This window comes from Propithecus coquereli, unplaced genomic scaffold (genome assembly GCF_000956105.1).
Source record: "Propithecus coquereli isolate 6110/MARCELLA unplaced genomic scaffold, Pcoq_1.0 Scaffold33, whole genome shotgun sequence".
Lineage (NCBI taxonomy): Eukaryota > Metazoa > Chordata > Mammalia > Primates > Indriidae > Propithecus > Propithecus coquereli.
The window spans coordinates 9010937-9018597 of record NW_012148952.1 but is presented as its reverse complement, the minus strand read 5'-3'; the positions used below and the strand labels follow the sequence as shown (position 1 = coordinate 9018597).

General features: G+C 38.4%; 1 pseudogene; it reads left to right on the top strand.

The window, feature by feature from the left end:
* The first annotated feature begins 255 nt into the window (after positions 1 to 255).
* LOC105815364 lies at positions 256 to 800 on the top strand (annotated as a pseudogene).
* The last annotated feature ends 6861 nt before the right edge of the window (positions 801 to 7661 follow it).

Genomic DNA, 7661 nt, shown 5'->3' with positions numbered 1-7661 from the left:
AGATTTTGAGATTAATTAAAACAAAATACAACATACTAAAACAAAGGGGGTGCTGTGAAAGTAGTGCTATGAATAAAATGTATAGCTGTAAGTCCCTATATTTAAAAAAAGAGAAGCCAGCAAGAGGTAGCCACACCCACCTATGCCCTTGCTCTGTATGCCACCTTCCCCTGGCACCACCACTACCAATTGCAATATTAGGAGCTGCTGCTGCTGTGGTTGATGTGGTGGGTTGGGGCTGGGGATGCCACCAAGATGCCACAGTCTAAATCCTGGAAGATTGCGGGCTACTGGTCTTTGCAAAATCTTAACTGATAGTTCAATTTGTTGAAGGCCAACTTGTTGACTCCTGCAATCCAGCCATAGGAAACACTTTCACAAAGTTGATCACAGTAAATGGACAAGAATATCATCTTCAACTTGTAGACATAGCTGGGCAAGACGAATATTCCATAGTTCTTTGGACATATTCCATAGATATTAATGGTTATATTCTTGCATATTCTGTTACATAAATCAAAATTTTGAAGTGATTAAAGTTATCTATGGCAAATTGTTGGATATGGTGGGGAAAGTACAGATATCTATTATGTTAGTTGGGAATAAAAAAGACCTGTATGGAAAAGGTGATCAGTTATGAAGAAGGAAATGCTTTGGCAGAATCTTGAAATGCAGCTTTTTTGGAATCTTCTACTAAGAAAAATCAGAGTGCTGTTGGTGTTTCTAGAAGGATAATTTTGGAGGCAGAAAAAATTGAGAGTGCAGCTTTACCAGGAAAGTTTTCCTGCTTGGTGACATAATTCTACTGCAAAACCTGAGAACACTGGGAATATTTTTACCTGAAGAAACAAACTGCTTACTATCCTTTAAGATAAATTATGCTACTTTTTTCTTCTCTTACCTGAAAGTTCTCATTTGGGTCAGAGCTTTCCACACCTCCCCTTTCAGATTCTGTTAAACTTCGTCCAAATGAGTTCATTTCCATTTTTCAATTTTAAGCAATCATATTTTCAATTTATAAATGTATCTCTTAATATTATGACAAAGAATTTTATCTGCATTAATTTTCAGTGTAGTTTTTTGCTTAAAATAGTGTAATGATCAAAGCTATGTATATTGTTACATTACTATTAAGTAGGCTTCAATATGTCAGTGTTTATTTTATTGTGTTAAATGTACACTTGTAAACAAAATGGCTGAAAATGTTTTTTAAAATTAAAAATAAAAGAAGAAAGATCTTAAATCAATAACCTAACCCTCAGTTTCAAAAACTAGAAAAACAAGAACTAAATCCAAACAAGAAGAAACAAATAATAAAAATACAGTGAAAATTAATGAAATAGAAAATAGAAAAACAGTAGAGGAAATTAATAAAACTAAAAGTTAGTTCTTTGAAAAGATGAACAAAATTGGCAAACTTTTAACTAGGGAAGAGAGTGAGCAAGATGGCTGACCAGAGACACCAGCTGTCAGAGTGTCTTAGTAACAAGGAGAAGTTTTAGATGAAAGAGAAAAAATGAACAAACAGACAAACAGAGATTGGGTGTGGATCTGAGGGAAGGGTGCCAGAATCTTCAGGAGATTCCATGAAAAGAAGTTGTGGAGCAGAACAGGAGGGAGCAAGGTAGGTATTGGCAGAGATCACACTGAGAGGCTTGGAATCCAGTGAAAAGGGTAGGTGGAGCAATTTGTTTCTCCCTCCCTCATTTGTGTGACAGTTGGTGGGTTCCTAAGCTGCTGGAGAGATGTTCTGCCCATACAGCCCAAAGGCTGCTGCTGCCAGTGAGCTGGGAGCTTCTTATGGACAGGGCACCAGGTTCCCAGACCCCTTGAAGCACCTTCCATCTCCACAGACCTGAGCCAGGAAAGCAGGTTCCATATTGCTTCTCCACCCACTGTGCACATTTGTCCTCCCCAGAGGGCTTCAACTCCTCAGGTTTCATCTTTCTCACTTCCACATAGACATTTCCCAACTCTGACCCAGACTGTAGGAGTCACAGGGGCCCACTGAGTCCCAGGTGATCTATGTGACTCCAGTACATGTACCTTCTGGATGGGCAGCCTCCCAGAGTGAGGGGTGGACATGACCAGAGTGCTAGCTTTCCTCCAGTCACAGTTTTTCTCCCTTTCCCCTCCCCCACCTGTGGCTGCCAAGAAACAATTGAGCCATCACACCAAGGCTTTCACAGAGAGTAGAGCTCAGACCTTTCTTCTTGGGGTCCTGCAGCAGATTAAAAGGTGCTTGGACTATGAGCTCCCTGCCCACCAGCCCTCCCTGGTGCTGCTTTCCCAGCAATTCCATCAGAGCAGGGCACGCCCAGAGATGGAAGACATTGAACCTGCTTGGGTATCCCGTGGGCAACTCAGGACTAGCATGCTTCTCCCTGGCATCATTAAGGATTGATCTTCAGGGACCCAAGGAAAGGCACACAGGCCAGATCCTGTACCCTCAGGTCTTGATTGTGTTGCTAAGGGGCAAGGTGGGGAGATTTGCAAATTAGTCTCAGGAAGCAAGAGAGTCCTCATAGGCAGATTAGTGGGGAGAGTGCAATGTGTGTCCTAGCTTCAGCATACTTGCAGGGCCCATCTCCATACCAAAGAAGGGCCGCATTCTCAGCTTAGCCCAGAATCCTGAGCAGGGAATCTCCTGGCCTGCATCACAGTTGTGGGAGAGTTCAAATGGCTTAAGCTCCTTCCTGCTGACAGATGCTGGGGGAAAACTGCAGAGCAGGGGAGGGCAGAGAGGAGTGAGTCCTGCTCTAGACTGCCAGATTATGAATCTTAGATGGACCCACCTCCACAAGCAGACTTGCTGGTTAAGTGGACTACTTCAGCCATTCCCTGGCAGCTTTGCTCAGAAGCTGAGAGCAGACCTTCAACCCTGGCTGAAACAGATATTTTGCCAGCTTTTGTAGAGCCTGAGGACAGGCTCACCCAACCCAGACCCACCCAGCCACACTTCCCCAACTGTCTCTATTGTGGCAAAGCATAAGAACTCACCTTAAGTTCCAGGGTGCCACTCACCACCTGGGGCATTTGAGTGCTTCTTCTGAGGGACTAGAGCCAGTAACAGGACCCAAAAACAATACTGAAGCTTGTTGCTTCTGGCAAGCACTACCTATTGACAGGGAGATCAATTTGCATGCACTTTACGGCATTTACTAACTCAATCATACTGAATGTTGTTGATTCTCACCCACAAGCATGACCTACTGGCTCAGAGATTAAACTGGTGTGCCATTACAACTCACACTGTTAAAAATACCACAGGGCTGGGGAAAGAGAAGGGATTTCAAAGACCTCCATTCTCCCTCATCAAAGAGAGGCAGGGAATCTTCCCACTCACATAGCTCAGCACTTCTACAGCCTACAAACAACTAGCAACAGAGAAGAACACCACACCAAGGATATCTATAACCAAGGCATCCATCCAGAATGTAGATTGCCATCAAAGCATCCACAAGCAAAGCCAAATGTTCTTACCCAACATATCCTACAAACACACCCATATGAGTGACGCAAGGGGAAAAAGCCCTACCTAACAAAAGATAATCCAAAAACAAAAAGAAACAGCTGCTCCAGATGAGAAGGAATCAGTGAAAGAACTCTGGAAGGATGAAGAATCAGAGCAAAAGGTCACCCCCAAAAGGGAACACCAGCTCTCTAGCAATGGAAGCCAACCAAAATCAGAATATTGAAATGAGAGATAAAGAATTCCAAATATGGATTATAAGTAAGCTTAATGAAATAGAAGAGAAAATGGAAGACCAACACAAAGAAACCACAAAAAAAATCAGGAAATGAATGAAAAATTCACTAAAGAAATTGAATTATTTTTAAAAAATCAAATAGAACTTCTGAAAATGAAAAATTCATTCAAGGGAATACAAAATACAGTGGAAAGTCTTAAGAATAGACTAGATCAGGCATAAGAAAGAATCTCAGAGCTTCAAGACAATACCTTCAAATTTAAAAAGTTAGTCAAAGATAAAGAATTGAGAATTAAGAGGAAGGAACAAAGCCTACAAGAAACATGGGATTATGTAAAGAGGCCAAATGAAAGAGTTATAGGCATCCCTGAGGGTGAAGAAAACACACAAGGGTTGGAAAATAAATTGAGGAAAACTTCCCTGGTCTTGCTAGAAATTTAGATATCCAGGTACAAGAAACTCAAGGAACATCTGGGAGATTCATCAAAAACAGGTAATTACCACAACATATGGTGATCAGACTAGCCAAAGTTAACACGAAGGAAGAACTCCTGTGAGCCATAAGGAGAAAACATCAGGTAACTCAAAAAGGAAAATCCATCAGGCTAACTGCAGACATCTCAACTGAGACCTTACAAGCCAAAAGGGAATTGGAACCCCACTTTAACTCTTCTTAAACAGAATAATGGCCAACCTAGAATTTCATATCCTGCAAAACTAAGTTTCTTATATGAGGGAGAATAAAGACTTTTTCATACAAGCAAACACTGAGGGAATTTGTCAAGACCAGACCTGTCCTGCAGGAAGTATTCAGATCTGCATTATACATTAATCACCGCAATAGAAACCCACCAGTGTAAAATCACCCAAAGCATAAAGTCAGACCTCACATAAAATGATGGCTCAACAGGTAAAACAAAGCAATAAGGTTCTACTTAACAGATGAATACAAATGCATCCCACTTATCAATTCTTTCAATAAACATGAACAGATTAAATTCCATACTCAAGAGACACAGGCTGGCTGAATAGGTTTAAAAAATACAAGCCAAGTATCTGCTGTCTCCAAGAAACACATCTAACCTACAAGGACTCATTCAGACTCAAGGTGAAGAGATGGAAAAAAATATTCCATACAAATGGAAATCAAAATAAAGCAGGTGTAGCAATTCTCATATCAAATAACATAGATTTCAAATCCACAATAGTAAAGAAAGACAAAGACAGTCATTATATAATGGTAAAGAGAGTGACTCATTAAGAAGACCTAACAATCCTAAATATTTATGTACCCAACACAGGTGCACCCAGATTCATAAAGCAATCCCTACTAGATATAAACAAAGTGATAAACAGAAACATCATAATTGCTGGGGACTTTAACACCCCACTGACATAACTGGACAGATTCTCCAAGAAGAAAATAAATAAAGAAACATTGGATTTAAATGGCAGTGTAGAACAAATGGACCTAACAGACATTTACAGAACATTCTCCTCAAAATCTACTGCATATACATGCTCCTCATCAACACATAAAACATTCTCTAACACTGATCACATCTTAGGCCACAAAATGTATCTCAACAAATTAAAAAATTGAAATTATAATATGTATCTTCTCAGACCATAGTGGAATAAAATTAGAAGTCAATTCCAAGAGAAACACTCAATTCTAAACAAAGTCATGGACATTAAACAACTGACTGCTGAACAATTATTAGGTCAAGGAGGAAATTAAGGTGGAAATCAAAAGATTCCTTGAACTAAATGAAAAAGGGGACACGGGTTGTCAAAATCTGTGGGATTCAGCAAAAGAAGGCCTAAGGGGAAAATTCATAGCCTTAAATGCCTATATGAAAAAGACAGAAAAATCACAAATCAACAATCTAATGAATAATGTCAAGGAACTGGAAAAGGAAGAGCAAAGCAATTCCAAACCCAGCAAAAGAAAAAAAAAATAACTGAGGTCAGAGCAGAACTAAATGAAATAAAAAACAAAAAAATAATATGGAAGATTAGTGAAATGAAGAGTTTGTTCTTTGAAAAGATAAACAAAATTGATAGACCTCTTGCTATAATTAATCAGAAATAGGAAAGAAAGGATCCAAATAAGCTCAATGAGAAGTGAAGAAGAAGATATTACAACTGAAAGCACAGAAATACAAAATATCATCTCTGAATTGTACAAAAAATCTCTATGCACATGAACTCAAAAACATTGAGAAAATGGATAAATTCCTGGAAACACACAACTTCCCAAGGTTCAATCAGGAAGAAATAGAATTCCTGAACAGACCAATTACAAGCAATGAAATTGAAGCATAAATAACAAATCTTCCAAAGGAAAAAAAGTCCCAAAACAGATAGTTTCATAGACAAATTTTATTAGACCAACAAAGAATTGGTACCCAACTGCAGAAATTATTTTATAACATTGAGAAGGAAGAAATATTCCCCACCTCATTCTATGAAGCCACTAGCACCTTGATACAAAAGCCAGGAAAGAACACAACAAAGAAAGAAAACTATAGACCAATATCTCTTTTGAGTATAGATGCAAAAATCCTCAATAAAATTCTAGCAAACAAAATTCAACAACACATCAAAAAAAAATAATCCACCACTACTAAGTGGGCTTCATCCCAGGATGCAAGCATGGTTCAACATACATAAATCCATATATGTGATTCAACACATAAACAGAAGGAAAAACAAAGATCATATGATCATCTCAATAGATGCAGAAAAACACTCAACAACATTTAGCACCTTTTCATAATAAAAATCCTCAACAAACTAGGCATTAAAGGAACATATCTCAAAATTATAAAAGCCATGCATGACAAACCTACTGCCAACATCATAGTGATTGGAGAAAAGCTGGAGACATTCCCACTCAGAGCTTGAACAAGACACGGTTGCCCACTGTCACCACTTCTACTTAACATAGTGCTGGAAGTTCTAGTCAGAGCAATAAGGCAAGAGAAGGAAATTAAGGGTGTCCAAATGGGGAAAAGGAGGTCAAACTATCACTTTTTGCTGATGATATGATCTTATATCTGGAAAACCCCCAAAGATTCCACCAAGAGACTCCTGGAAGTGAAAAATAAATTTAGCAAAGTCTCAGGTTACAAAATCAATGTACAAATATCAGTAGCATTCCTATATACTAACAGCAGTCAAGCTGAGAATCAAATCAAAGGCTCAACACTTTTCAAAATGGCTACAGAGAAAATAAAATACATAGGAATATATTTAACCAAGGAGATGAAAGATCCCTACAAAGAGAACTATGAATCATTGAGGGAAGAAATTGCAAATGATGTAAACAAATGGAAAAATGTATCAGACTCATGGATTGGCAGAATTAACATTGTTAAAATGTCCTTACTATCCAAAGTGATTTACAGATTCAATTCAATCTCCATAAAAATACCAATGTCATTTTTCAAGATCTAGAAATAATTCTATGCTTCATATTGAACCAGAAAAAAGCCTGAATAGCCAAAGCAACTTTAAGCAGAGGTAACAAATATGGAGGCATCACTTTACCAGACTAAAGTATGCTTACAGGGCTACAGTAACCAAAACAGCATACACTAGCACAAAAATAGAGACATAGACCAATGGAATGGTACAGAGAACCCAGATATGAAACTATCCATATATTGCCATCTGATCTTTGACTCTTTGACAAAGTAGACAGTTATATATACTGGAGAAAAGAGTACCTATTCAATAAGTGGTGCTGGGAAAATTGGATAGCCACATGTAAAAAATTGAAACAGGATCCATACCTCTCACCATTCACAAAAATTAATTCAAGATGTATCACAGACTTAAATCTAAAATATGTAATCGTAAGAATTCTAGAAGAAAATGTTGGAAACACTCTTCTAGATATCAACCTAAGCAAACAATTTGTGAAGAAGACCCCAAGAGAAATCA